Genomic DNA, 17,325 nt, shown 5'->3' with positions numbered 1-17,325 from the left:
ACAGATCATATGAGCTATTTCTTGTTCACTGTCCACCATGCTGTCATTGTAGGCATCATAATAAACACAAACCACAGGATTTTCAGTAGAAGTTGAGAGCTGAGTGAAAAGAGATGGTGGATGATACATACTGTCAGACATCCATGACTATCAAATGTGGAATCGAATTTCCTCCTTGTGAAGCACTCAGGGCAAAGTGCCTTGAGCAGGAGTTCTCCACCACATGGACCTGTCTGCAGTCCTGCATTTGCTGAGCTCATTTCCAACCAAACACTTGCACAACTCTTTTTTTGTGTGTGTGTGGTACCAGGGATCAAACTCAGGACCTTGTGCTTGGGGGGCAAGCATGAGGGGCTGCTAAATCCCCAGCCCCCCTGCACAAATCTTCTTCTTGCTTGGGAATCTCCTCTGCACCACCAGTGACTAGTTTCTGGGCATCCTTCCCTCTGCAGTTCAGATACCAACATCCCAAAGAGGCCTTCTTGACCTTCAACCTAAACCATATCGATGCATTTATTTTAATCACAATTACTTCTATTCCTTGTATTTTTGTTGTTGTTTGTCTATATGTCCCCATAAAATAAAGCTCCATGAAAGGATGTCCTTCTGTTGTTTACCTCTGTGTCTGTAGGGCTTAGAAAAATGATGAGTCCATAATAAAATTTTCTATAAACACTCACTGAATGGACATAAACGAATACACTAGTGGATGAAAGCAGCGCATACATAAACAAGTTGATGCAAGAATCTGGATTTCATAGCTACAGATAGAAGATCTGAGTTTAAGGTATATTCAGAATTCTCAGTGGGATCAAGTACTCTATCACTTTCGAAAATCCCACTCAGAGGACAATAGGTATACTTTGAAAATGGCTCAAAGGTTTCAGTAAAATAGGCAGTGTGGTTGGGATTGTGGTTTTTCTTACCATTGTTATTGCCTCCCCTAGGGGAGGAACATTTCTTTTCCTTTGTTGCTTCCTTCTGCTCTCTTGGGGCTGCCTGTTTTGCTGGCTGCTCTTTTGGAGCCCCACATATTCATTGTGCTGATTGCTCGGGAACTGTGGAACTTGCCCTTCTTGCCAAATCTCCTTCCTAATGTAAATGCTGTGTATGCCCTGAGGGCTGGAGGGACTAAGTAAAATGATTGCCTTAATCCAAAGAAAAAACCTGTCAGAGTTGAAAGAAAGGGCTCATTGACAGTAAGAAAATAAATTTCTAGCCACCAAGGAATGGTTTAGTATTTGGAATGCTTATAGCTGGCTACATCAGACAATGATAGGAAAAAATTCTATGCAGTATCAAAGGCTCCTGTCTCCTCCTTGTTTTCAAAGGCCTTGAGAAAAGGTCTAAAAGCAGTGCCATTCACAGGTATCTTCATAGTTTCATACTAAAGCACAAACTGTGGCCAATAACCCAACATACATGCCATTTCCTTTGCCTGCTGGATTTATCTGCCCTCTTTCTGAGACAAAAATACCTCATTCATCTTAAAAATGCTGAAGAATGGGCTGGGGATTTAGCTCAGTGGTTCCACCGCCTGCCTTGCAAGCACAAGGTCCTGAGTTCAATCCCTGGTACCAAAAAAAAAAAAAAAAGCTGAAGAAGACACGTGCTGTGTGGATGCTGCATCATCTGCAAGGTCTGAAGCCAGTGTCGTGTCTTTCTTTTGTGTCTGTAGAGTTAGATGCATGAGATGTTAGCCATGTTTCTGTCATGGTATGAACATCATCAAGGCCTTGAACCATAATCTTTCCTGTTGCTGAAACAACACTGATTTGTCTCTGTACATGTGTTTTTGAATTATCAATTGCCCTTAGAAGCTCATCTAGGCTGGAAGCTGCGCAAACTGTACTTGCTGAATGAAAAATGATGTGTCCTCATGTCCTGCCATGTTGTGTCTACTTCACTATTTGACCGGCTGTGTGTCTTCTTGATTGATTTTCTCTGTCTTCCTTTTGAAACCCTATCGTGTCACATTCTTCTATTTCTTGGACAACTCAGTATTTCAAACCTTCTTTCCCCACCCGCCCTTGAGACAGGCTCATGCCATGTAGTTCACGCTGGCCTTGCACTCACTATGTAGCCCAGGCTGGCCTCAGACTCATGGTGTTTTTCCTGCTTCAGCTCCCAAGTGCTAGGATTACAGGCATGGGCCACCAGATTCAGTTTCCAAGCCTTCTTCTCTTCAGACTGACTCAAATGCCATCTTTTCCTCGAGAACTTTTCTCTCAATTTTAGGTTTGGAAAGAAAATCAAATCACCTTGACCAAACATTATGGAATTTTTAAAAACTTTTGGCCAATTAGGTGCCAGCCTACACTTAAATTCCTCTAGTGACCAGGGACTCAGTACCACCTGAGCCCATTGAGTAGCTCTGCTCTGCCCCTCAGATGAGCTGAAATCCCACTTCTTGTTCCTGAGTATAAAACTAGCAAGTTCCTTTTTCATGAAGATGATGTCACCTGAAATTCCTTTCCTTTGTCTAAACATACCTACATATTACACAGTTCTGTGTTCCTTATCCTGTGTATTCTTTCTCCTTTGTTCCCAGTTTTTCAAAAGTGAAGTAACTAATTAAAAACTATGAAGATGGGCTGGGGATTTAGCTCAGTGGTGCTGCAGCTGCCTGGCAAGTGCAAGGTCCTGAGTTTGATCCTCGGTACCAGAAAACAAAAAAACAAAAAAACAAAAAAACTATGAAGGTAATGTTTCAGATTAGCTTTACTAGATTCCACCTGGGCAGCATAGGCATCTATTGTATTTTAGCTGTTCTGTTACCGCGACTGGTGTGGCTGTCAGTAAAGCCTCATTATTTATTTATTTATTTAATTCTTTTTTTTTTTTTTTTTTTTTTTTTTTGGGTACCAGGGATCGAACTTGGGTCCTTGCATTTGTGAGGCAGGAGGTGGAACCACTGAGCTAAATCCCTGGCCCAATGTATTTATTTTAATACTGTACCTACTGTCAGAATAAATACACTATATCTTTTTTTAAAAACCAGCATTATTGCCAAAATGCCAAGCTGTAGTTCTTGTATTTCACATTGTTATGGTTGGTTGCTTCGTCCTTAACAAGTATATCCACTTAATTTTATATTGTTAGATTTAGTCCATCTGTCTTGGCCCTCTAAGATCTAGTTGAATCCTTCTCTTATCATCCCATGTATTTGAAAATTCTTTCAGCTTTATGTCACCCACAAATTTTTTCTTAGCTTTACTGAGTTATAATTGGCATATAAAATTAGAAATACTTAAGGTGTACAACCTAATGTTTTCTTATACATTTACACCTCTAAGCTTAATGAATAGGTGTTCTGTGCCTTTATGTAAATCTTTGATGAAAACATTCTTAGAAACAAGATCATCTATTCTATAAGAATAAGCCTAATATATAGTGATTATTGGAGTTGTTTACTCTAGGAGTTTAGGAAAACACTTTTAGAGTTTTATGGAGAATCATACGAAATTAAGAACTTTTAACTGTGCCTGACATTTGGTGGGTGCTCAATAAATATAGTCAATAAGATTCACTCTTCCTCTATGTGCCAGGAATTACTATGTTTAAGACCTTTGAAGATTTGTTCTTTTAAGAAAATTCCATTATTTTTGGTCTGAATCTGTTTGGTCCATCTTTTAAAATTTTTCAGATTTAGCTTCATGATTATTGTAAGAGACTATTCTCATTCTTCCCAATGTATTTAGTAGTTTTCAATTTATTTCATATCACTTCCTGTGTCTCTAAAGGATGATTTAAAACTAACATTCAAAGTTTTTTTTTTGTTTTTAAGAGATAAAGTATTTGTTGGAGAATTTCAAAAAATAAACAGGAAAAAGTGAAAATCATAAAACAGTTTTATTTTCATTTTGATATTCCTATTCAGTTGTTTAAGCAACAGGCATTTGTACTGCTGAAAGCAACATTACCAAATTTGCAATTCTCTAAGGTGTGGATTTCCTGAAGTTTTTTTTTTCTCCCCTAAGAATATATACACTGTGTTTAACTCAAGTTCATGCTATGAATATTTTCATTTTTTTCTTTACTCTTTTTGTCTCTAGCTAGATATTCATCCCTGGAGCAAAACAGTCAAAATCCTTTTATGATTGAAAAATAATAGCTCTCTAAGCTCCTTTAAGGTTGGAGTCACTTGAGCTCTATTTGCCCAAGGAGAGCATGAGTGAGGTGCCTTTAGATTTTCACTTTTGCATTTTTTTTCAAAATGTTTCATTTTTCTAGGCAGGGCAGAATCGCAAAAATCTACTTACAACTGAGTAGCTCCTATGCTCTTCAACCTGATAGGATGTAGACAAATCGTATGCTAGGTATAAGTACATTTTTTTTTTTTTAAGGTTGCTGGGGTAGAACCAGGGGCTTGAGCATGCTAGGCAAGCATTCTACCACTGAGCCACACCCCAGCCTGATATATCTTGTTTCATGGCAGTATTGTGGGCTCTGGTTCAGTGTTGTTAGATATTTTCAGTCATTTTGATTGACTGAGGCATTTATTCAATCACCTTCTTTGAATTAGATATTTGTTAAAACAGAAAGAGCTTTTATTTAGGGCATTATACCTGTATTTCCACTGAGCTACATTTTTCAACCATTTTTATTATTTTTAAAATTTGTTTTTATTTTTTATTTTATTTTATTTTTTAAAATTTATTTATTTATTTATTTTTTGCAACTTTACATAGTCTCTCTTGGTTCTTATTTTTCACCCTTGCCCAGCCCTCCCTTCAACCCCTCCATTCTTCCCTATTTACAAAGATTTTGTTCCTAGTTTTCCATTTTCTCATATTAATCCCATTCCCTTCTATCCTTTCCCCTAGCCCTCCCACTTCTTTCCCCTTTGCCCCTTTTCTTCCTATTTCACATTACCTATTATACATTTAGTCCTTATTTACACTTTCAGTTTCTCACAGCAGAGAAACTATTTGGTATTTATACACGTGTGTCCTATTTATTTCACTTAAGAGTATCGCCTCAATGTGCATCCACTTAGCTATAAATGTCTCTAATTTCTCATTTTTTATGGCTGAGTAGTACTCCATTTTATTAAAAAACCACATTTTCTTTATCCAGTCTCCAGTTGATGGGCATTTGGGCTGTTTCCAAGTTTTAGCTATCACAAACTGTGCTGCTATGAACATGGGACCACATATATCACTGTGGTATGGTTCTTTTAATTCTTTGGGGAAGATCCCCAGCAGTGGAATAGTGGGGTCAAATGGCACTTCCAGTCCTAGTTCTTTGAGGTATCTCCATACTGATTTCCACAGTGCTTGCACCAGTCTACACTCCCACCAGCAGTGGAGCAGGGTTCCTCTTTCCCCACAGCCCTGCCAGCATTTGTTATTGGTTGATTTCACGACAGCAGCCATTCTTTCTGGAGTGAAGTGGAATCTCAGCGTTGTTTTCATTTGCATCTCTAGAATGACCAGTGATGTTGAACATTTTTTCATGTATTTATTTGCTATTTCTACTTCTTTGAGAAATGTCTGTTCATTTCAGATGCCCATTTTCAGATTGGGTCTTTAAATTTGAGGAGGTCTGATCTTTTTAAGTTCTTTATAGATTCTAGATAGTAGACCTTTGTCTGAGGAAGAGCAGGTGAAGATTTTTTCCCACATTGTGGGTTGTCTCTTCACACTGCTGGTGGTTTCTCTTGCTGTGCAGAAGCCTAAAATTTGTTTTTATTTATTTTTGAGAGAGAGTCTCATTAAGTCCTAATTTGCCCAGGTTGGACTTGAACTTGTGATCTTCCTGCTGTTTCAGCCTCCTAGAGTGTTGGTATTTCCTATGTCTCAACCTCCAGCTTGATATATCTCCAGTTTGGTATATCTCTTATTGCATTTCCTAAAACTTTGCAAGGAGTGTACTCTTTTTGCCCATACCTATTAGTTATTTTAAAGTAGTCATAGTTAGAGTCACCTTTCAGCTGTAACCATTTTCCATTACAAGATTTCCACTTAGAGTTGCAGACAGTTTCTCATGTCGGGACTACTAGGCCCTGTAGAGTGTGCTGTGTGCTAGGTTGGTGCTGATGGAGGGTGGGGAGTTGCGGCTCTCTGGTGTGTTTTTTTCCCTGCTGTAGACACTGACTGAAGTGGCCAGAGTCCTGGTTATGGGAGCCAACCCAAAGCACTAGGCACCTTCTTAAATTGAGTCTTGTGTCTAGGGTGGAGGCAAGTTGCAACATGTCAGGCAAACCTGTGGTGGTGGCCACTGAGCTGCTGGACAGTAGCATCTTACTGACCCAACTGTAACTGCAGACTACACAGGCCAGAAGAAGAGGCAAGAGGAACTGACTATGGCTTTTCTGTTGTGTCAGCCAGCGTTTGATTGCCAGATGGCTAGTTCCAAAGGGCAGTACCTTTGTAATTAGCTTTGTAAAATTGTGAGCCTTCCTAAGTCTCCAGCTCTTAGTTCTACCCTTGAGACAGCATTTTAAACGTGCGAAGTATACTGTGACACGTACCTTCTCAAAACCCTGCATGCTCCCATGTTTCTATGAGCCAGTATCTATGACTATGAGCCAGTGTCCTTGTAGTATCCCCTTCTACTACCTTTTGTTATTTAGTCTCATTTGGTTTCAGAGTTTCTCTCCTACTTCTCTCTGCTTCATTTGCTCCATCCTAGGTACACTGGCCCCTGGCTTTTGCTTCTTCACTCCTAGCAAACTTCCATCTACATCTTTTGAATCAGCTGTTCTCTTTGCCAAGGATGATCTTCCTCTGAAGGGATGAATTGGTGTCTCCCTTACCTTCAAGTATTTTCTTTGTTTTGGTACCAAGGATCGAACTCAGGTCCTTGTGCTTGCGAGGCAGGCGCCAGAACCACTGAGCTAAATCCCTGGCCCACCTTCAAGTTTTTTCTCAGGTGTGTTACCCTCTCAGTGTGGTCTATTCTTATCATCTTATTTAAAACAGATTCCCCCATTTCTTTAACCTGCTTTGTTGTATTTTTTGAAGCATTTACCACCTAATCACTTACTTATATTTATTGTCTAGAGTAATAGTTTTTAAGCTTCACAAAGGCAAGTTTTTCTGGTGTTTTTGTTTGCTAAGCCTAGAACAGTGCCCAACATAGTACCTGGCCCTCAACTTGTGCTCAATTAATATTTATCAATGTTGGGGCAACCCATTTTCCAGACCCCCTTCTGTCTCTCTTAGGCAGAAGCTTTCTTTCTCCCAATACATTTTTGCTACTCTTAACCTCCCTTGTTCCTAGAATTCACTCTTTGATTTTTAGAGAACACAAACTCGTGTTTTGGATATCTAGTAGGTTTGAGAGTTACATCTCTTTCTCCTATATCATTTTGGAGGTCTTCCACCAAGATTACTGGTCAGAGGTGTTCAACAACTAAAGTTTGGAGACCAAAGCTAGAAAGGTAACTGGGCTAAGAGGATAGCCAATATTTTGGCCCTGGCCCCTCAAGGTCAACAAAGATCCAGAACACAAAGGAACCTTTCCTACAGGATCCTACATCTTTGGTAAATCACTCAACCTCTTGAGTAGGGAGATTGCTGGGCACCAGAGGACAAATGCACCGTGTACCAAAGGAGGGCCACCAAGAGGGAGAAATCTCCCACGCTTTCACTGAAAGCAACATGGTCAAGCAAGGCCGTGACCAATCCTGACGGCTGACACTAGCAGAGGAGCTGAGAGGCTCCATGCATGGTTCCAAAGTAATGCCTGAGGAGATTTAACTGACCTTGATAGATAGCAAGAGGTTCATACTGATTCACAGGTCTCACTTTAACTTGGTCTTAACACCCAGCAGGAAAGAATAACCAAAAGAGGTATAAAATAATGCCATAGTAATAAAGCTAGATGTAAAAAGCAGCTCCAGTCACTGACCCCTTCTGGCAGTTTCCAGCTCTACCAGTAGCTGACCATGATTATGGATCATTAGCAAAAAAACTATGGTAAAATCTAAAAGAGCTCAGCTAGAGTTTTATATTTCTTAGCAAAATTTGTTCATCAAATTGTCTCCTATCTTCTTACAGCTGAAACTAGAGAGATTTATGACAAAGTATCAGACTTATAGATAACCTCTTATCAATAAAAGAATCTAAGAGTCAGCAGGTTACAATCATTATTTCAATTTCTAAGTGTGACTTTCTCCTTTCTCCCCAACCTGCCCTTTCATTCTAGTGTGCTCATGCTTAAATTTTCATGCTCTAATTTCTTAAAAGTTTTGTTTATTCTTGCCTAGAGGCTGCCAAACTCCAAGCAGTCATACAAATGGAACCAATGACAAATGTTCTATACTTCTTTTACTGGGATCCACCAGATCGACCTTGTAAAATGGCCATAACTACTAAACTATGCAATATGACTTCTATGTTGGATTCTGAAGTCCCCTGGACCTTTTTTTCTTTTCTTTTTTTGGTACTGGGGATCGAACTCAGGATCTTGCGCTTGTGAGGCAGGTGCCAGAACCACTGAGCTAAATCCCTGGCTTTCCTCTAGATCTTCTTATCTTCTTTGTGGGAGGCTATTACTACTTCCTCCCAATGGAAACACTTGTTGGCTATATTCATAGCAGTCCTGCTAACCTTATAATTTGGTTCATGTATTAACTGTTTCTTTGGCTTTATCTCCTCCAGACTCAAAGCTATATGGCTACCAAGATGACAAAGCCTGGCACCTATCCAGGGCCTTTAGATAGACTCTGTAGAGCAACTCTAACTGCTGATCATAGCTATGACCCTCTTCAGCTGGAAGTAGCCAGAACGGTCTTTGCCCTTTGCCACCTCACAGCAGTTAGGGGCACTTCTTCAGAGGGGGAATATTCCAGATAGGTAAGTTAATTAGATATCTTGTGTGCAGTTAGACAAGACCAGCCTTCCAGGAGCCAACACAGCAAGGAACCAACATGGAGAACAATTGAGGCACATTCACTGGTTAGCATTATAAAAAGAAGAGGCAGGGCCGGGGATTTAGCTCAGTGGTTTCGCCGCCTGCTGTGCAAGCCAAGGACCTGAGTTCAATCCCCCATACCTAAAAAAAAAAGAAGAGGCACTACTTCCCCTAGAGATAGAGAGCAATGATTGATATTCTAAATGGGAAATTCCTTGTATGTGACTTGTTTTCCCATTTGATCCCCATTTAATCAATATTACCTGGGTGACTGTACTTGTAATCTTATTGGTTGGTCATGGTTTTGTCCCACCTTATGCCCACCTTATAAATTTCCACTGGGTCTTTTAGGTTTGTCCCACTTTGTACCCACCTCAACACATGGCTTTGCAGTATAAAACATCTTTGAAAAGTGGGGTAAGTGGGCAACCCACTTTCCAGACCCCCTTCTGTCTCTCTTAGGCAGAAGCTTTCTTTCTCCCAATAAATTTTTCCTACTCTTAAAAAAAAAAAATCATTATTATCAGCTGGCCATGGTGACACATGTCTGTAATCTTAGCACTGAGGGAAGCTGACATAAGAGGATCACAAGTTTGAGTTTTGCTTGGGAAAATTAGTGAGACCCTGTCTCAAAATCAAAAATAAGAAAGAGCTGGGGATGTAGCTCAGTGTGATGGCCCTGGATTCAATCCCCAGTATATAAAAAAAATCAATGTTATGAAATGAATGAAGTAAGGAAACCTAATGAATTGGATATAGATTTGGCAGCTGGAATGATTCTCCATTAGTGGGTTTATCTTTGATTAAATGACTATAAAAATAAATTTTATAGATTTTATTTGAATGGAAAGATCTTACTTAGAATTAAAACTGACTTAGGCCAGGCCACTAACTGATATAGTCTCCCCCTTCTCCCCCCAGAATTATTTGACTATTTAATGAGCTAATACATATAATATACCTATTATAGCAACTGACATATTGGAAGGCTTCATGGTAACTATTATGATGACCAATCTCCTGTTCCATGAGAAGAGTATGATGGTTCTTACAAGATGAGTGCATTTTATAAAACATTTAAGGAAAAAAGTAATATCAGTGTGTAAAATCTTTCAGGAAATAGAAGCAGAGGAAATAATTCTGAATCATTATCTGAAGCTTGCATTAATTCTGTTACCCAAACTTGATAGTAACAAAACAGCAAGAGAAAATTAGAGTAATAGTCCTAGTGAGTATAATCACAAAAATCTTAAGAAAGTAATAGCAAATAAAACCCAGTGACATATATCAAAGAATGACAAGATGAGTAAGTCGGGTCTATCTTAGATTTTATCAAGGGTGTTTAAACTTTGGTATTCAGTCAGGTAATTTCCTATATTAATAGAACAAAGGAAAAAAGAATAAAGGAAAAAAAATCACATGATTATTTCAATATAAACAGAGAAGGCACTTGACAAAATTCAACACCATTTATGAATCTCCAGCACATTAGGAACAGAAAGGATCTTCCTCAGCCTAATATAGAACATCTGTGAAAAACCAAGAGTTAGCATAACATTGAAAGAAGAAATATTGAGTGCTTTGGCCCTAAACAGTAATGTCTACCTCAGCCAACTTTATTCAGCCTTACACTGGTGGTTCTACTCAGTGCACTAAGGTAGAAATAAAAGTTAAAACAGCTTGAAGATCATAATAAGAGAATTAGAACTCTATTTTCAAGTGACATGAATATTTAGGTAGAAAATTGTAAGGATACTAAGGCGTGACTATTAGAAGAACTTAGCAATGTCTCCCAATACAAGGGTAAGATACAAAAATCAATTGTATTTCTATATGTTAGGTTCAGGAATTGTAAAATGAAATCAGTTCTACTTTAGCACAGTTAAAAAACATGAATAAATTAACAAAAGATATGCAAGACTTCTGTATTTAAAACTACAAAACACTCTTGAGAGATGTAAAATAAGACTTAAACAGTTACACCACAGGGCTGGGGATATAGCTCAGTGGCACTGCAACTGCCTGGCAATTGCAAGGTCCTGAGTTTGACCCTGGTACCAAAACAAACCAAACAAGTAGGTATACCATGTTTATGTATTGGAAAACTGAATATTGCTAAGCTTATTTCTAAATTAACTTATAAATTCAAGGCAATTCTAGTCATAATCTTACTGTGGTCTTTTGTAGATTTTGAATAAGTTGATTCTAAACTTTCTACAGAAATGCAAAAAGATAGCACACACAAATGTTTGAAAAAGTACAAAGTTGAAGGACTTACACTACCTGACTTTAAAAGTTATCATAAAAGTATAGTAATCAAAATAGTGTGATATTTGCATGTATGGGAATAGATTAGTGGAATTAAATAAAGAATCCAAAATTAGGTTTCACACTTTATGGTAATTTGATATTCTACAAAGGCTCCTAAGCAACCCCTAGACAAAGGATTTTTTTTTTTTAAAATAACAGTGACCCATCTAGAAATCCATATATATAAATATATGCAAAAAATCGCCATTTCTGCTTCACATAACCCAAGTAATAAGCCCAACATTATCTTAAAAGCAAACATAAAAGTGAAGCCCCTCCAAAAAAAGTGAAGCCCACAAGGCCTATAAAACAGAGAATATATTTGCAATATACGGGTAGAAAAGAATGTTTTATGTAGACCCCAGAAATTAGTAACTACACAAAAGCTGGTAATTATACTTTATCAAATTTAAACTTGTGCTAGTCAAAATATACATTTAAAGAATGAATAGACAAATGTCAGACTGAGAGAAAGAAATTGCAAAATATATATTTCTGAAGGACTTTTTGTTCACAATATATACCTGTAATAATTCTTCCAAGTGATTAATAAAAAGACAATCCAGTTTTAATAAAATAGGCCAAACATTTGAATAGGTCAGGAAGGAAGGTATACAAATCTTTAATGTCCCCCACGGGTAAATGCTCAACATTAGTCTTCAAGTAAATGTAAAGGAGATGGCATTGCCTAACCACCAGAATGTCTAAAGTTACAGTACAGTGGTACGTCGGTTTATGAACTTAATTTGTTTCACGATTTTGGGGAAGATGGATGCATTTGTGTTCATGTGTGGAAGATGGCCGTGGTCATGTTTGCCACTGTAAGTTTGCAAACTGGAAGCAAAATTGTGTCCAATGCTTTTGTTTGTGAACTGGATTGTTTTCAAACAGAAGTATTCATGAACTGTGATATTTCTGTATTTATTTACTTATTTGTTGCTATGTTGGGGTTGAACCCAGAGCCTCAGACATGCTAGGACAGTTCTCTACTGCTCAGCTATACCTTCAGTCTTAAAATTTAAATTAAAACTCCCAAATTGGCAAGGAAGTGGAAAATTTAAATTCTTATACAATGCTGATAACACAATCACTTTGCAAAAAGCCCTGGTGGTGTCTTGTAGGACTAAAAGTAACTACAGTATGATCCAGCAATTCTACTCCTTGATATTTATACAAAAGACTGAAGACATATACCCACAAAAAGACTTGCATATATTCATAACAGTTTTATTTATAATAGCTAAAAACCAAACAAAGCTCAGGTGTCCACCAATAAGAGGAAGTGTACACTGTCATATTTTCATGCAATGGAATACTATTCAATATGGAAAAAGAAATGATCTACTGACACACACATCAACATGAATGAATCTTAAAAAATTATGTATGTATCCTGTATAAAGACAAGTTTTTGTTCTTTAGAGGGTGGCGGGAGCAGGAACTGTCTGGGTGAGGGAATGAAAGGACTTTTAGACCTGGAGTGACGGTTGTGTTCTGTTTGAATTACACAGGTGTATGCATTTATCAAAACCCATCAAATGGCCCACTAAAGGTCTATTCATTTCTCAAGGAAAAAGTTAAACAAGTTTTGAACTCTACCTGCTGATATCTTTCCTTAATGTTTAGAAGTGAAGTTTACAAAGGTCTTCAACTTTAAGATACACCATAGAAATAAAGACACTCATGCCGGGGATTTAGCTCAGTGGTTCCACCGCCTGCCTTGCAAGCAGAAGGACCCGAGTTTGATCCCCAGTACCAAAAGAAAAAAAAAAAAAAAGAAATAAAGACATTGAATCAATGGTTGTATAGATGGATATTATTAGTATTTAAAGAAGACAATATAACAATATGTTAATAGCAGAATGTACATGGTAGGTATCTTGGCATTTTTTTCCCCTAAGAATCTCTTGTTGGGGATGCAGTTGTTGCTCCGCCCCAGAAGAGGGGAACCATGTGAGACTCAATGAGTTTTCTATGATACCACTGGCAAATCAATAACATCAGTTTGAATCTTTGAGGCATGTTCCTTAACATTTTACTTCAGATTTCCAAGTTGAATATCTGGAAAAGCTTGTTAGTCATAGATTTATATCAACATATTTTTATTATATAAAGGCAGTGGAAATATTCATGAGGGAACATTACCAACTACCTGCTTTTAATCCTACATAAAAAGTAAATAAATCATTATTTAACTGTGTAGCTTGGAAATAACTTCCTTGAAAGTATTTCCTGCTTTCACTAAAATATGGTACTATATTTTTCAGCAGTAAGAGTGTGAGAGCTGACTGAGGTCTTGTGATTTAATTTGTTTCATTCAATCTATGAATTAAATGAAAATACTTATCTTCTAATGTGGCATGGGGTGGGGGTGGGCAGGACAAATAAAGCAAATATAGTAGAGGTAGAAGGAAAATGTTTTACAAAGGAGAGGATTTTTTTCCCTCCCTCTTTGAAGAATTAAAAATATTTCTTTTACAGTTAAAAAAATCTCTAGAAAAGAACAATAAAAATAATTTTATATCTGTGACAATGAAATATTATATTACTAGTTAATATGGACTAATAAAAAAGAATAGTTTCATTGTGAGGCAAAGAAAATATGAGTTTTATAAAAACTTACCAGTAGCATTCCTGTCCCTGAGAGCGGCTAGGAAAGAACCAGTAAGTTCTTCAAAGAGAGTCTTCAGTGTCTTGGATCAGGGCTGGACAGTCTGTGTCTGCTAATCAACACTTTTGCTGAGCTCTACCAGGTCATGAAGATATGGGCACTTCCTGATGCCAGTTCATTAGCTGAAGCGTTCTCCACTCCCAGCTGGAGTTTTAATCAGGTTTCACTCCAGGGGAATCTATACTCTTAAAGGAAAAAAAGAAATCATTTGCCTCCGAAGAATCGAAAAGGAAACAGGAAACTATATGAATGAAATGTAGTTGTTTGCTTTTTGTATCACAACCCTAACTGCAAATACCACTAGTATATACAGCTCTGAGCAAGCAAACACTGTACCTTGCCTCTCACACACAAACACACATGAGTCCCAACAGGTGGCTTATAGAAGTGACGTGTTTTGACACGGGTCAGTTCTATACGGGCCATTCTTTAACAATAACAGCCAGGCTGAATAGATGAGAGTCTGGTAAACAATTAACTTTCCAACATGCCTTTACCTTTATAGGAAGTTGCCAATTTTGTCCTTTGTGTGTGTGTCTGTGTGTGTGTTGTATTTTAAGTGGGCCTTTTACTGTTTACAATGAGATCTCATTTCTTTACTTTCTTCTTTTATTATTTTTTACCTTAAAAGTTAACACAATTAAAGTGTGAGAGCAACATTCTGCAAAGACTTTAGCAATACATTAATGTCCCCAAACCAAGGGGAGGAGGTTGTTAGAAGGGCTGCTCAATTCACCTGTGCACCACATACTATGCAAGTTGAAAAGTTTTCCACATAATATGTGGTTGCCAATCTTTTAAATGAGTGATTATTGTGTGGTTAATTACTCATTAAAAAATAAGCATTTGGAGCATCAACACTCTGAGCAACATTCTCTGGCAAATTATTCTTACCATTCTTTGTGTAATCTTTTGTCAAGGTTGTCCCACACCAATCAGATGACTGTCCAAGTCCCCATATCTAAGGTTGAGCATTTCTTTGCATTTTAGTTCTATGCCTTCAATAATTTGCCTTATAGTTTTATATAGATTTCTTGTTGGTTCCTTAAATTCATTTAAAAATTAATTAATTAATATTAATTCAATGAATTGTATAAATTAATGGGCTTCATGGTGATATTTCCAAAACTCACTATTTTTAAAGAATGCTATTTTCTCTCAAATTCAGTCTTTGTCTTCTGTCCCACAGGTACGAGTTTCATGTTGCTATTGAGTGTATGAAATATAAGTAGTCAAAATTTAGTATGAAATGCATAATGGGTTTGTACATTGAAATGATAATATTTTGGATTAAGTAAAATATGTTAAAATTAATTTAAACTATTTTTTTTTTTTGGTACCAGGGATCAAACTCGGGTTCTTGTGTTTGCGCAGCAGGCAGCGAAACCGCTGAGCTAAATCCCCGGCCCTATTTTTTGTTTTTAAAAATGTTACTACTAGAAGGGCCGGGGATTTAGCTCAGTGGTTCTGCCACCTGCCTCACAAGTGCAAGGTTCCAAGTTCCATCCCTGGTACCAAAAAAAAAAAGTTACAACCAGAAAGTTTATAATTACATTTGTGTCTTGTATATTTTTATTGAGTAACAATACTCTAGATTTCCCTGAATCTCTCACCCAGGGATTTTGGATTTTTTTCTTTCTTCAAATACCACTCTCATGTTCAGCTTTATCCTTTCATTTACATGATCAATGCTGCAGTCACTACACTTGGATCATTTGTCATCCTTTCCCTTAATATTTCAACTATTTTGCTTTGGCATCCATTAATGTATTTTAAAAATTATTGGCACTCTTTTGGAGCCTTAGGTATGTATATAATTTATGTGGATATGAAGCCATATATATATATATATTTATAATATATATATATTTGATAGGTTCTTCATTTAAATTTTTTCTCCTGTGTCTGACTCCTATATACTCCTGGTATTTAGTTTCTTTTCTCCATGTTTCTTTTTAAGCATTTTTTTCCCTTTCCCTTCTCTGCCCAGACATGGGCTCATATTTGGTGAAAAGCTTAGCAACTTCACCTTTGCTCCTGCTGTGGCTTAATTCTAAACTACAGGAAGGAGGTGCATCATTTAGTTGTGTTGGTTGTCCTGGAGGACTGTACTGAGGTGATACCCAGTGCTTATGGATTTTAAAAGAATGGCACGAGGGGCTAACTAGCACAAGGTAGAAACTCAGGACAAGATTGAAGTGGTAGGAGCCAGAAAACAGATATTTGATCTTGTTATTGAACAACACCAGGTTTGTGAGCAGTAAGCTATAGTATGGATATTGAGGTTGTCCAGGGATACTGAAGCCTAGAAAATTGAGGCTAACATAGTGTACCACAGTACGGTAATGGAAAGTTCCTTCCTATGAGTGTATTGACCATATGTGACCTCAGTCATTTTGAAGCTCTTATTTGATAGAATGAAGTCCATCATTGGAGTGTTGGTCTTTCCTTCCTTCCGTTCTCCCCCCTCCCCTTTCTCTCTCTCTCTCTCTCTCTCTCTCTCTCTCTCTGTGGTACTGGGGACCCAGAGTCTTCACACTGAGCTAGATCCCTAGGCCCTTTTATTGTTTTTCTTTTGAGACAGAGTGCTGGGATTACAGGTTTGTGGCACCTTGTCTGGCTTCAATAGGATTCATATGTCAATCTTCTCAACAGTACTTCCATGATAAAAACTGTCAAGGAAGAGTTAGGGGGTTTCCTTCAATTTCATAATGGTTAAAAGCCTAGTGAACACCATCTTTATAGGGTAAATATCGATGGTCAACCCTCTAAGGCAATAGTACACACCTAAAGCACTTCTTTTAACGTTTACTAGAGGCTCTTGTTAGTGCAATAAGATATGCTCTGAGTAATATTTCTACCTGGAAGTTTCCTTCTTTTGGTTGAGTTTTCAGTATTGGGGCTATAATAGTTTTTAAGGTGGTCCACTTCCTCTGTGGAGAATTCTGTTAGAAAAGACTAACTTATATGAGAGCAAATTTTATTTCCCCGAAATCTCTACCAACAGAGTTTATTTTCAGTCTTAAGGTGCATAGAACATTTTATTTACTTCCTTCCACTCAAGATCACTTGGGATATCTGAGGACAGTTACACCATTCTGTCTGAATCAGAAGCCAGCTACTTGGCAGGGCTCTGGGGAAAGAGGAACCCTGCTCCACTGCTGCTGGGAGTGTAGACTGGTGCAAGCACTGTGGAAATCAGTATGGAGATACCTCAAAGAACTAGGACTGGAAGTGCCATTTGACCCTGCTCTTCCACTGCTGGGGATCTTCCCCAAAGAATTAAAAGAATCATACCACAGTGATATCTGTGTGCCCATGTTCATAGCAGCACAGTTTGTAATAGCTAAAACTTGGAAACAGCCCAAATGCCCATCAACTGGAGACTGGATAAAGAAAATGTGGGTTTTTTAAATAAAATGGAGTACTACTCAGCCATAAAAAATGAGAAATTAGAGACATTTATAGCTAAGTGGATGCAC

General features: G+C 37.7%; 1 long non-coding RNA gene across 1 annotated transcript in view; it reads right to left on the bottom strand.

The window, feature by feature from the left end:
• The window catches only part of LOC147826703 (uncharacterized), a 57,546-nt gene extending 43,393 nt beyond the window's left edge, over positions 1 to 14,153 (bottom strand). The window contains exon 1 of the long non-coding RNA XR_015453415.1: positions 13,796 to 14,153. This is a non-coding gene — a long non-coding RNA (uncharacterized LOC147826703). The remainder of the gene's footprint in view (positions 1 to 13,795) is intronic.
• Positions 14,154 to 17,325: the final 3,172 nt, after the last annotated feature.

The sequence above is a fragment of the Heterocephalus glaber genome, unplaced genomic scaffold (genome assembly GCF_053883595.1).
Source record: "Heterocephalus glaber isolate CG9 unplaced genomic scaffold, H.glaber_assembly_v1.0 deba00001461, whole genome shotgun sequence".
In the NCBI taxonomy this organism is placed as follows: domain Eukaryota; kingdom Metazoa; phylum Chordata; class Mammalia; order Rodentia; family Bathyergidae; genus Heterocephalus; species Heterocephalus glaber.
This window is presented reverse-complemented; position numbering and strand designations above follow the sequence as displayed.